The sequence below is a fragment of the Parus major genome, chromosome 2 (assembly GCF_001522545.3).
Source record: "Parus major isolate Abel chromosome 2, Parus_major1.1, whole genome shotgun sequence".
Taxonomy (NCBI): Eukaryota; Metazoa; Chordata; class Aves; order Passeriformes; family Paridae; genus Parus; species Parus major.
The window spans coordinates 62,187,959-62,202,469 of record NC_031769.1 but is presented as its reverse complement, the minus strand read 5'-3'; the positions used below and the strand labels follow the sequence as shown (position 1 = coordinate 62,202,469).

The 14,511-nt window shown below is 40.5% G+C and overlaps 1 protein-coding gene across 33 annotated transcripts in view; it reads left to right on the top strand.

Moving 5' to 3' along the window:
• ATXN1 (ataxin 1) overlaps window positions 1-14,511 on the top strand; it is a 383,486-nt gene that overhangs the window by 133,295 nt on the left and 235,680 nt on the right. For 25 of the 33 annotated variants that reach the window (XR_004495922.1, XR_004495923.1, XM_033512068.1 and 22 more), the window contains 3 exons: window positions 6,709-6,773; window positions 8,350-8,429; window positions 14,198-14,327. The gene's annotated coding sequence lies outside the window, so the exon portion shown is untranslated. Of the gene's footprint in view, window positions 1-6,708; window positions 6,774-8,343; window positions 8,430-14,197; window positions 14,328-14,511 lie in introns of all 33 variants that reach the window. The other 8 variants (XM_033512066.1, XM_033512059.1, XM_019005375.2 and 5 more) reach the window with 3 other exon arrangements.

Below are 14,511 nucleotides of genomic sequence, written 5' to 3'. Positions count from 1 at the left end.
CTATCTGAGATATCACAAGTACTCCAGATGTAGTAGCTACAGTCCACGTAACATAGAGTATTATCCGTGAGCACATCCTTCTGGAGAACTTGGTACTGGGATGTCATGGAGAGATGGGGAGGAAAAAAGGAATGCTTTATTTTTTAAAGTTTTTTTTTTTTTTTAAATTACCTTTGTGCATGGAATGCTTTTTGCAGCCAGGTTACAAGGGACATTCTGTGAAGAAAACTGTGCTTGAACTTCTTTTCAGCTTATATTGTAATACCACTCCTCGGCATTAGTACCAGTAAGTTTATAATCAAATACATAGCAGCTGTGCCACCAGGCCATCAAGGTCACTTTTGATTCACAGTCCTGTCTATGGTTTGGTGGAGAAAAAAAATAATTATGAAATCCCTTGGGAAAGGGCTGTCTTGATGTGGCCAGGAACATACAACTAGTAAGCATTTATATAGCAGCTTTTCTACTGTTAGAAATTAATAAAAAGGAAGAACAGAAACATTTTATGTAGCTTTTCCATAGCAAGAAAACATGTAACTGATTTTACTATGTGTTGCTTATAATGACTCTTTTTTGTATCTACCAATTATGGCAAAGAACAGGAGAACTCTAATGACAGTTATGTTAACTGAATAAAACTTTAGTTACTTTAGCTTTAGTGAATAATTTGTCTTCCTAAACCTGATTTACTAATATCTTAGTTGACAAGGCTCCCCATTCTGTGTATTCATTTTGTAGTTAGAGGGGGATTGTTTATAATTTACAGTTTAAGTCTGAGTGCTGTTATTTTGCACTGTCAAAGAGCATCTGTTACAGTAGATAGCTCTTCATATGTTAGCGCCACAAAAAATAAAGCATATCAGCCATGTTAGCAGCCAGTTTATGAGCACCCAGTAATGTTCAGCTGTGTAAAGGGGAATTTCTTTTGAAAGGGCAAAAAATAGAATTGCATAAGTGAATTCTGTGCAGTCATCTACAGCGGGATGAGCTTGTGTAGGACTCATTCACACCAGCTGGGTAATCCAGGTTCTACACTGGTTCTCTGTGTTGAAATTGTTAAAATCTGAGCTAAAATTTGCTTGTAAGCATTTCTTTGTAACCTGATCATCCCTACAGGCTTCCCAGTAGGAAGTTTAACTAACCACAAGTTTTCCAGAAGATAGCCTTTGTACTTCCTGATTCTGTAAGTAGAATGAATTTAGGAGATCTGATTTAGCTGTAAACGTACACAGGCAAATTCTAGCATAGTTTTCATGGTTGGCTTTGTCAGTACAGACAGGATGAAGTAATTTTATAGCACATTGAAATTAATGCTGTCTGCTTTGTGACAAAACCCCAAACTTTGTCAATGAACCCTAGCAAGAGACTTGTTGTATTTAGGACTGTTTATGAAGCTTTACTTCTTTTAAAATTGATTATATGTCCTTTTTTCTGACTGTTTGTTTGCCTGCAGAGAACAGTGAAAGCCGTAGTTTATGAGGCTTCTCTTCACTGTACCTTGGCGAAGGCAAGCCAGGGTTCTCAACAGTACAGCTGGCACTAGGCAGCTCTCATTTGCCCAAATGGTACTATACAAGGTTTTACCACTGCTGATAAGATCCTAACCCTTGTTCAGTCATGCTTTGAACTCATAGTTCATACCATCACCACAAGTATTATCCCTCTCTCTACAGAAATATTAGTTGTGACTTCATAGATCAAATCAAACCATATACTGATTGCAAGTGCATAACTGTGTTCATTATAGGCTTCCAGTGCACCTAAAATTGTAGTCTAGCCAGCTTTAGTGGAGCTCTTTATTTCAGAATAAAGCTGATCATCTAAAGCCTAGAATATGCGTAGCCCAACTTGATCTCAGCAGTGGTTGGGGATCCTCACAATTTTATGAAATCAGGCCTCACATTACCTGTTAGAGACCACACAGTCAGTCAGTGACATGTGTTGTACTTTTTCCAGCTACTCATAGACTCAAAAAAATATGAGGTTTAAAAGAACATGAAAAAGTGTCTTCCAGTGTAATAAAGTTTAAACAACAAAGAATTGGACATTGCTAGTTATATCAAGCACTTATTGTTCCACTCTACCTCGTGTTTCCTTTGATCTATTTTAAAGTCATTGCAAACTTTGTTAAAATCCAAATTCCACAATCTTTCCCCCCACCCCCCAAAGTGTCCTTTTGCCTTGGACTCATATTTTGAGAAGCCTACTTCTTTTGTGTTACTAAAATGCCAAGATTTTAATGGAATGCTTTATTAGGTTTCCAAGTGCTTCTGGCCAATAACAAGCAAAGTTCAGCTCAGTAGTTTTAATCTCACAAACATCAAATCTGTTTTCCCTGCATGTGAGAAGAGCCATGCAGCTCTTAAGAAGATTAAAGCCATAAATTCTATAACATTACAAGGGCCAATACTTTCACAGTCCAGATCAGGATGGGTTATTTCATGTAAGTTTGTCCTCGTGAATTTCTAATACTATTCCTTGAGTTTTCACTGGGCCTCCCCTTCCTCTTATCCCGCTGTGTATTAAGGTATGCTATTTGTAGAAGGTGAATATGCTGCTTTTTCTTTTATTCTGCCTCTTTATTTTAATGTTAGGAGGTAAATGATATCATTTTCATTATCAGTGCAGCTCAGAAAACCATCTGTTGCTCAAAGACATCAGGATCAGCAGTCAGCCACCCTCAAAGTAAGCAACTGTAAATCTAGAGTGACTATACTTTCTAAATGCAGAGAGGCTTTTACATTAATCTCCCGGACTTGCTGAGTAGTTGGTGCAGTGCCCAAACGCAAGTAAACTCAATTAGTAAAAATAGACGTGATGTGGCACTTCAATATACGGCATTTAAGCATGTGTTCTACAGAGCAGAAGTGCTCGGTTCAAGTCCCAGATACTCTGCTGTTCTGTTCTGCACATATGATTCAGTTATTTTCCTGCTTGCCAAATACCTCGTAAAAAGCAATAGCAGTGTTTTGTTTTCACAAAGATGCAGTACTGCTGTCACTTACACAGGTGTAGATCTGCAGAAACTCAGGTGACCTTTTAGGACTCTGGACACTCAGCAGCTCTGCACTTTACAACTGTCACTGGAAAGCTGCTGTGCAAACCAGCTTTAATGTTCTTGTGTTTTGTTTAGTGTTCTTGTGTTTTGTATGTCCAGAGTTACATGAAACATACTATTACAAGCAGAAAAGAAACATTAGCAAGAAACATACTTTTTGGAGCTTTGCTCTGCGTAACAGGGTGGGTCTGGGTACATTAATTTGCAGCTTAAGACCATGGGCTAGTTTTCTTCTTTACCTCCTTTAGCAATATAGCAGGCTACACCTCTTTTTTTTTATGGCAAGCTGATCAAAGTCAATTTATTCAAGGGTAAGTTCTCTAAGATCCCTATGCTCCACTGTGTAACAGAAGGGCTTAGGTCTGGGTGTGGTGTTCTTGACCTTCTAGTCTTTTGTCTTTCCAGCCTGTTTTGCTTCCTCTGTCTGTCCAGTTTTAGCCAGAAGAGTGATCTAAAGAGACCCTGTTTGTTTTCCGTGCACATTATGATAGGCTGCCATTGTGTAACGACATACAGTATGCAGGATAAAACACCCTGCTTATTATAGTGTAGTTAAAAGGCCTGTCACTATTTCCATTTCAAATTCCTATTTTCAGGAGTTTACTACTGAGCCGTAACAAATTGCAGGCAGGAAACTTGGCAGTCACATTCCCAGCCTAAGAGCAAATGCTTTAACCAAGTTTAAATAAATAAATTAATTAATATTAATGGCATGCACTTCCAGCATGCAAAAGAAAGGAGGTTTTGCTATTGTTTTGTTTGTTTTATCCTTGAAACAAATGATGACAATTAAGGAGGGTATTTACATACCTACCACCCTTATGCAAGAGATACACCAAACCATGAGCAGTGTTACCAAGTGATGGAGATGATTATCTGGTGGTCATTCCTAACTCTTCTAAAAGGAATATCAAGAAAGATGGGCTATTAATCAATGCATAAAATGTATTAATTCCTAAAGATTGGGAAGGACAGAAGAGAGTTATACATCATAAATGCTTACAGTGCTAAAAAACACAGCTTGATAACCATGGTGGGTGAGATGAAATTCTTTGGGGTTAGCTTGAAAGGAGCAAACATCAAAGAAAACAAAGTAGTAGCAGTGCAGAGTTGAAGAGTTTGAAGTAGAATAACTAAAAGGTGCAACAATTGAAGGGTAAATGTATTCTCGGTATATTTTAATTTTCCACATTTTAATTATATAGCCGAACATGCAGAGTTTGATGTCTTGGAATCATTAAAAACTAAGTTTTGGTCTGTTGTGCAGATAGTAGGGATTTCAAGGTGGCAAATTACTGTTCATTGAAGATTTGAGCACTAGAGGGAATCTAAGAACTGGTGACCATAAACTACACTAATTCAATGTGCTACTAAGGGAAAGTGCCACTACAAGAGTAACAGATTCAGAGGAAGCAATATACTCGAACTTAAGTAATCCATTTAACATTTTGGCTAGTAAGAAGCATTAAAAATGTGAACATGTGTCAAAGGCAAATCCTCAGAAAGTAAAATACATAGGGAGTAGCAGGTTCTTCAAGAGTAAAAGGGGCTTGGTGGTTGATGGAATTTTTTTCTTTTGTTTTGTTTTCAGGAAATTATAATTTTTGTAGGTTGAAATAAGAAAACAGTGTTAATTCACCTTTGGAGAAATTTACCCTTTTGCCCCACCATTTTTTTGCCATTTCTTAAAAGTCAGCTGGCCTCAAAACTGCAGTCTTTTCTTAGGAGGCAACTGTTCTAAGAGATATAGGCCACATAATGGAGTATTTCACTGCACCATTTACTGCAGACAGCATAACCTGTGTGCCTATGCTGTAAACTGCCTGGGGAGGAAACTTGGCCTTATATAACTGACTAGAGCATCTAGTTTGAACTGGAAGGGGGTGTTGATCCACATTTAGGGATCTGAGGGATTATTAGAATATAGAATAAAAAAGATTTTAGAAAACCACCCAAGGAAAAATGTTTATTTCCAGCTACAAGGAGATTTTTGTGATCTCATTGGCGAGACCTTAAATGTGTGCAAGGTTGAGATAAATGTGTCTTGGTTCAGATAAATGCTTTTGGAGGCCAGACAATGACTCCTGTACAAGTTGAGCCTTTTAGGGACAGTTGTAGAGCCTGCAAGCTCCTCTTCTGCAATTTTCAGGATGATTGCTACAAGGGACTCGAAGAAACTCTTCAACTTGGCAGTGACTCACACTGATCTAAAAGCTTCTGGGAATGTTCCTGGGAACCTCTGGTACTCTGAAGAAGCTAACGAGAGACAACAGTGGTGCTAGGATGCTTTCCCAGATGATAAACTATGCAGGAATTTCTATACAGCTGATAAACTCTGCTCAGGACCCTATGAAGTATATACATTGTGTAACAATACCTGTGTAGGCTCTCAGAAATACCCTTGGGGGCAGCAGCCACTGGTATTCAGTAGTAACAAGGTCTGTCCTCTCTGCTCCCTCCTCCCAAAGTGAATGAGTACCTGGTTTGACTCAGAGCTGTGTGAGGAATTGCTTGCCCTTTCCTGCCCTCCCCTGCTCCCCCCCTGCTATGCATTTTTAACCAGCAGGGGGAAACAGGAGGGCTCGAGAATTAGAGGACTTATATATGTGTGATACATGATGAAGACTCTTCAAAGAATATATCCTATCATATAAACATGGAAAAAAAAAAAGGCTGAAGTCACAATGTAGCAAGGGGGGCAAGGTCTCTTGAATATGACTTCAGTTTGCCATATTTTGGGTTGTATTAAGAAAAAGTATGCTTTGAGCTGTGTCTGGAGATGGATCACTTTGGAGATGAGGGAGGTGGTGGTGCCTCTATATGAGCTGTCGTGTTTACTGCAAAAGGAGCAGCATTCAGGGAATAGCAGGAAGAGCAAATGTAGAGGACAGAGGTGATCTTGGCTGAAACTTTCTCTGGGCTAACTTTGCATTTACCAGCAGGCAAAGGGTGTGCATCTGTGCAATTATTGCAGGATAGCTGGTGTCCTGTAAATCCACACCCTTGAATGGCTTACTAAAACATGTTCATGAGGCCATACCCTCAAGCACAAAGCTCACTTTGAATGTATGATTCAGAACCATTAAGACAATGGGACAACTTGTACACCTTAAATTAGACACAAAGTTTACACACCTAGCTGAAGATGGGCCAAATAAGGGAGAGAAATGACTTAATACCTATGTCCTAAGAAATGAGATATATCATGGAAAGGGGAGAGACAGATTAAATGGCAGGGAAACCATCTGGCAGTTCCACTTTTGTAGCATGTCATATTCTTCAGACCTATATGCATATACGTGTGTGAAATAGTCTGAGATTGGTGGGAGATGTCTCATCAGTTCTGATTTTTACACAGCAATGGACTGGTTGACAGAGGTAGTTTATGAAATGGGAAGGGTTTTAGTCAGTCTGTGTTGCTAAACAAGTATGACAAAAATGTAGACAGAACCATGTGTTTATTTTTATTTACATTACTGCTGTTTTCTCTTGTCCTTGATATGTAGAATTGTTGCTTTTCTGAGTCCTTGGCTAAGCCTTGGGAAAGGAGAGCATACTGTATTGCTTTTATAGTAATAATACTTGTACTTTACTGTGTCACCACTGTTGCATGGAATAAAAGGACAATTTTTACTATTACTTTTCTATAGGCAGAAGAACAGAGGGAGTACAGACATCTCAGGACTAAGACCAAGACAGAGAGACTCAAAACCAGGTAAGGGTTGCAGCAGAAGCAGTGAAGACTTTGGGTTTGGTAACAAGCCTTCCAGCTTGGAAGAAGGGGGAATATGATAGAGGGCTGCAACGATCTGTGTAGCACTGAGGGTATGGGTAGGGACTGGCCATTCCCTGTCTCAGTGCAAAAGCTAGGAACACTGAATGAAGCAGGCAGGATGGGGGGATTCTTCTTGCATCAGGGACTTGACCTGTGCAATGTGACATACCTAAAGTTTACAGATGCCGATGGAGAAGACTGTACAAATCTTGGGAGATATAAATGCATTGAGGGTCACTAAATGGGCAGAAACCACATTCTTCTCAGGAAGTTCCTTAAGGTGAAAGTAGTGGGAGGCTGGAAAGTACGTGGATAAAGTAGTATATAATGCCCATGTCTCCCTAAGCATCTGCTTATGACCACTGTTGTCCTATGGCCACTGTGGTCATTTTTATATCCTCTTGCACAAAGAAGATGAGAAGACTCCCAAGACAAGAGGAAATGGCCTCAAGTTTCAGCAGGGGAGGTTAGAATTGAATATTAGAAAGATTCTTTTATAGAAATGATTGAAAAGAATTGGAACAGATGGCTAAGGGAAGTGGTGCAGTCACTGTTCCTGGAAAGTGTTAAAAAAATGTATGGCTGTGGCACTGAGGACATGGTCTAATGGTGAACATGGTGGTGGTGATAGCTGGGCTGATGACTTGGACTGGGTGGTCTTAAAAATATTTTCCAACCTTAATGATTCTATGATTATCTGAGAGTATAAACTGTGAAAACTCTATAATGAGAAATGTTCCAGATCTAGGGTCTCTTGAGTAGGAAAGCTGGTTATGAGATGGTCCTGCCCCCAAGGTGTCCACTCCACTCTCTTGGCTATACTTGACCCCATGACAAAACAGTCCATGCATGAGCAAATCTGGATAGATTCTACCACATGGATATGTGGTAGAACCTACACTTCATAAGAGTCTGAATTTTATGATCCTTGAAGACGCCCTGAGGCAGAACCCTACCCACTTTAGCAGAAGCCTAGAGATGGACTTTCAGCAGGCAGGTGTTTCTGGTTTTCCTGGTTGCCCAGGTAAGTTCCAGTTGATAAAACTTATTTCACACTGTTGTGTTTTGCTTGTAATGGCTATGTCTTCTAGAGCTTTGAATGGGCATCTTTCATTACCTTAAATATAAATAAATTGATAACATCATGTGAGGATGATATGAGAGCAGACCGAGGACAGATGAAGCTGAGTAAGACAGGCATAAATGGGAGCTCTTCTGTGGAAAAACTGGGTAGGGTGAAAGAGAGAGACATGATATGACATCTCAGTCAACATGAGAACTTTTTTTGCCATTATAGAAAGGCCTTTGCTGAAGGGTAAAGAGAGAACATGAGGATCTGGCAGATCTCTGAGGGAAAGATGCTGCCTCTGTGCAGTAAGAAGTCAAAGTGATGCCAGTCTAGTTATAAAATGGTCTGCATGAGCTGAAATAACTGATTTAATGTAATATCCTACCTCAGGCCTCCTGTCACTTTTCCCTGGACATTTTTTCTTTTTTTTAAATTCTGGAGTTTTAGGGTTCTGTGGGCATGTACCTGTCACCTTGCAGAAGAACCATGAAAAATACCTTCTCAGCTTGTAACTGGATAAATTGAAGGTAAATGTTTATCATTCTCGCTTAGGTTGTTGATCAAAGCCTTGCAGGCTGAGGAATTCCTACCCTCCCAGGCAAATACACTGTCATGCCTGTTGTCCATCTCTGCCTGGTGATTTTCCAATTATGAGTCAAATATAAGGGGATATAACAATTATTTTATACCAAAACTATCCCATTTAAATTTTTGCTTGATGTTTAGGAACTGTTCAAAGTCTTCATTCCTGTGCATCAGGTGACTACAAGTTTTTGCTATATGATACTTTTTGAAAATAAAGAAATACAGATCTTTCTTGTATTTCAGAACAGTTACTGTCTTTCTGGTTAATACTGCTAGTTACTAGTTTTCTTTTTGAAGAAGATATAGATACAAAATAACTTCGGTCTTGAACATCAAGCAGCTTGCACTTCTCACTGTCTTGAAACCAAGGCATGATCCCAAACTTACCAATATAGAATGAATTTGGTAAACCAGACTTCTGAATTTGCATGACAGCTCTGGGGCAAGGCCTGTGTGTATCATCTTTTGTGAAGAGGTAGAGACAGTAAGAGTAGAAAATAGCTGTCATTATAAATTGTGCATTTTCTTAACAAAACATAAAGATTTTTAGCATGTTAACAAAAACAGACTTGGCAGAAGGATTGAGCACAGTGGCTCTGGAGGTCTGGTAGGTCGATTATCCATGAAGTAGGAAGGATTTGTTCAATAGACCAGAACAGCTCAGTCGGGACCATTAAAGGATTTATGAGTCAAAAATCCATGTTTTCAATTTCTATGTCTGTTTAAACAGGTAACCAGTCCATTCTAGCCCATTCCCCTCCTCTCATAAAAGCTCATGGCACTTATCAAAACTTGTATAGCATTGCTCAGAGAGACTAACAGGTTTTGGAAACCACAGTGTTTTATATGTGGGTAGACCATTTTAAGAAAGGTCAAGAGATATTTCCCAACCCTGGGTGTTTAAAGAGTAGATGCTAATCTAATCTGTCTAGAACATAACTCCCTTAAGAGGCAGAAAAAAAACTGGTAAGTGAACTCCCAGATAAGTCTCTGTACCAGGTATGATTTAAAGGGATGGGACAGCATGTGTCTCTTACAAGGGCATTCAGTCTCTGGCTGCTCCCTGCTAGCACCGAGAACTCTCTCCCAGACAGTGGCCAGCAAATTCTCCTCAATATTGGTTGAATGTTAATCCTTGTTAACAGCACTGCCTTGACATCCCTGGAAGCAAAGCATTTCTGCAGAGCAGAGCTTCCCCTCTGCGTTCTGCTGGTGTACTTTAACCCCAAGATGAGATCATCACTTCCAGGAATAAGACTGAGTTTAGTTTCCATTTGTGCTTGGCCCTTCTGCTCACACCAGCCATATGGGTAGCTGCAGTGTCAGGGGAGATACATGGAGGCAAGGACACAGATTGGAGACCTCAGATGGCTGAAGAGCACTGGCCATAAAGAACCTAACAGGTCATAGTAGTTATTACTTCATAGGTGCCTAGACCAGTTAAGCACCCTGAGAGAAGGGCACAGCACTTTTATTTTCCACTGGGTGCCACATCTTATGGGGCTAACTGTGGCTGTGGTCCATCCTGATGTGGTCACTGGTAGGTTAACTGGTCTTCCCTTCTTCAGAGCAGTGACCTGTAACTGACTGACTTCTTATTCAAAAGACTGAATCAAACTTGATTTTGAGATTTTAGAAGAGTCCTCATTTTTCTTAATTCCCCGATGAATTGCTTTGCCCAGTTTCAAAAAAGCAACAACAAAAAGACTCATCTAATTCGAGATATCCATCTAAGGACCTATTGTTACTTAAAATGAACTTGATTGCTTCTTTTAAAAAATCAAGATGATGATAAGGTAAACATTTTTTAACCCAAATATCCTTATCCTATTACCTAAACTGTAGGGCATGACAAATAATGATTTCTTCATCACCCTACAACCCTTAACTAGCCACAGTGTAATAAAATAAAAAATTTAACCACAGCCTTTCCTTTGAATTCACTTGCAATGGACCACCATTTTAGACTATAAGATTTTTCTCTTTGAGTCACAGTGTAGTACTACATACTTGCTTAGTTTTCATGAATGCTTTGCTCTCCTTTCACTAAATGTTAATTTGCATGAGATATTTGTGGCTTTAAAGAGACAGCATTGGCTCTCTGTGTCTACCAATCTAATTTCCTTGCATCTGAAGACAATCACAGAGTTCTGGAGAACATCATCAACAACTCTGTTTTGACAGGGGATACACTTATTTCTAAGTGAATGCACAAAAATTAAAGACATTAGTCATATTTTGTTACATTCACACAAGTGACACTTAAAGAATATGGTCCAAACACATTATTGTTCAGATCATTTACATTTTTAACTTTCCTGAGGAAAGCATACCTTCATTAGCTAGCTGTAATCCAAATGATAGTTTCTCATTTATTAAAGCTGTAAAAATACCTTAAATCAGCTGCATATGTCTGAAATAATAACAAAAATAAGTGCATTAGCAAAAATTATCTGAATGTGAGAGAGCTATAAATAGACAGGAGGTGAATTGGACAGTCGACGGATTCTGAGTTGGATTAAAAACATCTTACTTAAGCCAAAAACATGGCAACCAATATTTTCTGTTATAAAAATATTTGAGATTAATTTAGTTTCATGAAAGCTGTCAGAAGCTGAAATGAATAGCAGAAATTCTCTGTTTATTTACAAGCCAATGCTATACCTGAAGAGTAAAGTGAGGCACCTTATGAGCAGTGACAGCAAGCCTTTGATTGTATTCAAAAATCCTTTTTGCTGGTGGGTAAGAATGACCTGTATGTTCATGTTCTCTTGGAGTAACCTCTGCCTTGATAACGCTTGTCATTTGAGCAAATGGTATGACAGGTCTGTGAGGTGGATTACTACTGTCCACTAGAGGCTGTAATGAGACCAACAATGTCATTTTATGACAGATTGAAGATGTGAACTCTAACAATCAATAATTGTGAAATTACTTTTCACACTCAATACACTGTCAATCACTGCATTTCCCTGAATGCTAGTGTTAAAAAAAGAAAAAAAATTCCAACTTATTATGCTTCCTATTCTCCTATTTTTATAAGTACTGTTAATTGTATAAAACATGCTGTATAGATGGCACATTACAACTACTGAATTGGAAAACAGTTTCTTCTAGACAGTGTGCATCTTGCATGCCAAATTGTTTAGCATCTTTTGGTCAGAGCTATATTCTCCTGGGAGTCCTATCAGTTTCAGCACATCACCCAGCAGTAAATGAAAACGCTTGGGTCTATGTGAGTTCTTGTGTCCCACTCCCTTGCCTTCATCAGCACCTCGATGTTTTGTGGAATCCCTTGTGCAGGGAATATACTGAGGCCCAGTACAGGCCCTTGGCAGGGGAACTGCTGAGGCACAAGGACATCTTGTGACATGGTTGCATATCCTGTGTGTTAGGCCATGTTTGTAGAGGCATAGTCCCCTCATCCCTTGTCTGTAAATGCAACCAACACATATCAAGTCAGAACAGAGGTGAGAGTGGCTTATGAACCTGACGTGGCTGGTGGCAGTTGTGGCACTTCCCAGAGCCATGGGTGAAGTGCCTGCTGACTTAGGAAAGCACTACTGCTTTAACTTACAATGCACTTACATTGTGGGGGTCTCTTTTCTACTCTGAAGCAGAAACACAAAGAAAGATGTAAAACCCTAGAGTATACAGTGGCAAAAAATGAAGGTCCTGAGGCAAACACTATAGTCACAGAGTGGAGGAACACACAAGCCTCTTACATGAGCCTGCTGCAGAAGGGAAAGTTGCCCAAAGCTTGCTTCAGCATGAATGTGGCTTCTCTTTCTCTGCGTGTGCCACACCTCTTGGCAAGGTGAATGTTTGAGAAGGAAAGATTCCTTTCTCCTGAGGTAACACTCTGTACTACTGGAATAAAAAAGGTGGCAGACAGAATGCCTTGTACTCTGAATTGAACCTTGATGATGGGTTTTCAGTTTCTCCAGGGCTTTCACTTGATTTTCAGTAATCTCCAGTCTTTGTCTCTTTCCCTTGGTTCCTTTTATTAAATCAATGAACCTTACATTAGCTGGGTGAATACAATTTTGCTGTCTGCTTTGCTGCTGTAGATTCACTCTCTTGTAGTACTGAGTGGCATGTTTGTCCAGATATCTTAGCCTGTTGCTGCTTCTGTCTCCAGATAACTGCTAGAACAGAAAATCACATTGATTTTCATAGTGAACCCGAACTAAAGATACAGGAAGTGCTGTGGTAAAGGATCCTTATGTTTCGTAAAGCTAGTCTGTATTACAGTATCAACTCTTAAATCCAGAACGCTGCAGCTTACAATCTTATTACTACGTTCTTTAGCAATTACAGTAATCCAGTACAGTCCTGTATAGAAGGGACTCCTTTGCTGATCTGCATAATGGCAGGCTGAGTCCTAGGGTATTTTGCATCTAGACTCTAATACTAGATTTAATTTGCAGCTAAAACCTAATGCTAATATAAAATGGACACATGGGAGGTAAACCTGCTAGAAACCCAGTACCTTGGAGCTTATAGTCATGGCAAATTGGTACAAGCTGCAATAAAGAGCTTGATCTGGATGGCCATATTACATCTCAGGCCTTTCTGAGGCCTGGGACCCCACAGCGTCCAGCTCCTTGGAGCTGGCGTGTAACAGCCTTTGGTATTTATGCAACATTTTTTTGCAATGTCCTTGGGGTGGGGAGAGGCCTCTGTGCTCTACTTCTCTTCCTGATGCCAAAGCAGAGAGTGAATGGCTTCTTATGGACCAGTGTTGGGTTGCATGCAAACATAGCATCCCACTATCCTTTGGCTGCATTCATCCTAGTCATTGCTTTCATAATTAGTTTTATTTCTTTAAGTTACACCTGGCTTGGTAAGTTGATTTTTGAGGGTGGGGGGAGGCTGTTTGTTTGGTTTTTAAATTTTTTTGTTTAATGTGAAGATCAGACTCAGACAGTCCAGAAAGGAAGATACTTTCTCTGGTCTCTGTTTTGCATCTGTGCTTGTTACTTGCCCATCACTGAAGTTTATGGCACTTGCAGACACCTGTGTTGAGGTAACACACTGACACTGCAGTGCCAGGGGAGTGTAAGTTGCCATAGTTGGTGGGGACTTGGGGGGGAAAGTTCAGGAGAGGCAGACAGTGGTCTGCAGACAACTGGGAGAGATGCAAAAGGATCTTTGATGAAACCAGTGCTGAGGAATCCAGAGGGAGTTAGTACCCAAACATGCGTGGTTCAGTCCTGCCTGTCTTGTAGTTCAGTGACGGTATGAGTCAGAGTCTCTTTGGTCTGAATGAAGTGGAAGGTACTTTCTACAAAGCAGCTCAAGCATATGCCAAGGATCCGGATAAATAAAACTAATTCAGAAAAAGGGAGTGGGATGCAGGCTCTTGCTCTAAATCACTTCACAGTTCGCCACAGCGAAATGCAATATGGCATCTTAAATAAAATCACCCTCTTCTGACTCTCGCAGAGGCTGCTTCAGAGCATTCCCTGGTTTCCAGCACAGTTTTATTTCCTCCCTTAGAGAGACAGAGCAGCCTTGACTGAGCAACCGATTTTCATGCATCCTTTAAACCAGCATTCCCTGCCATTTCTGAAGGACAGCACACGTCGCTAGCTGTCTGTTTCTTCCCCCTTAAACAATATAGGTTTGGGGTTGGGTTGGTTTTTTTTTTTTTTTTTTTTTTTTTTTCTTTTTCCCCTCCCCATCTCATTTCTTTCCGCCTGCAAAGTGATTTGAGAGCCCCGCGACGCAGCCTGCTACAGGAACGGGGACTTCTCTGGAACACTGGCGTGCGCAGGGATTAATCCCGCCGTAGAGAGCCAGCCTGGCCTTTGAAGTGTTACAAGGGAAAGGAGGAGGTAAGTGTCGAGGCGAGCCCCCAGCCCCCCTCCCCGCCCCCGGGCAGCGTGCGACGGCCCGCAAAGGGTTAAAGGCCGCCTTGGCCCGGCGGTGCCGTGCGTATGCAATAATCTGTGTGGCTCTCTTGGCCGACTGCCAGAGTGTTGCCTTGCCTCCTCCTCCTCCTCCTCCCTTCTCTCCCCC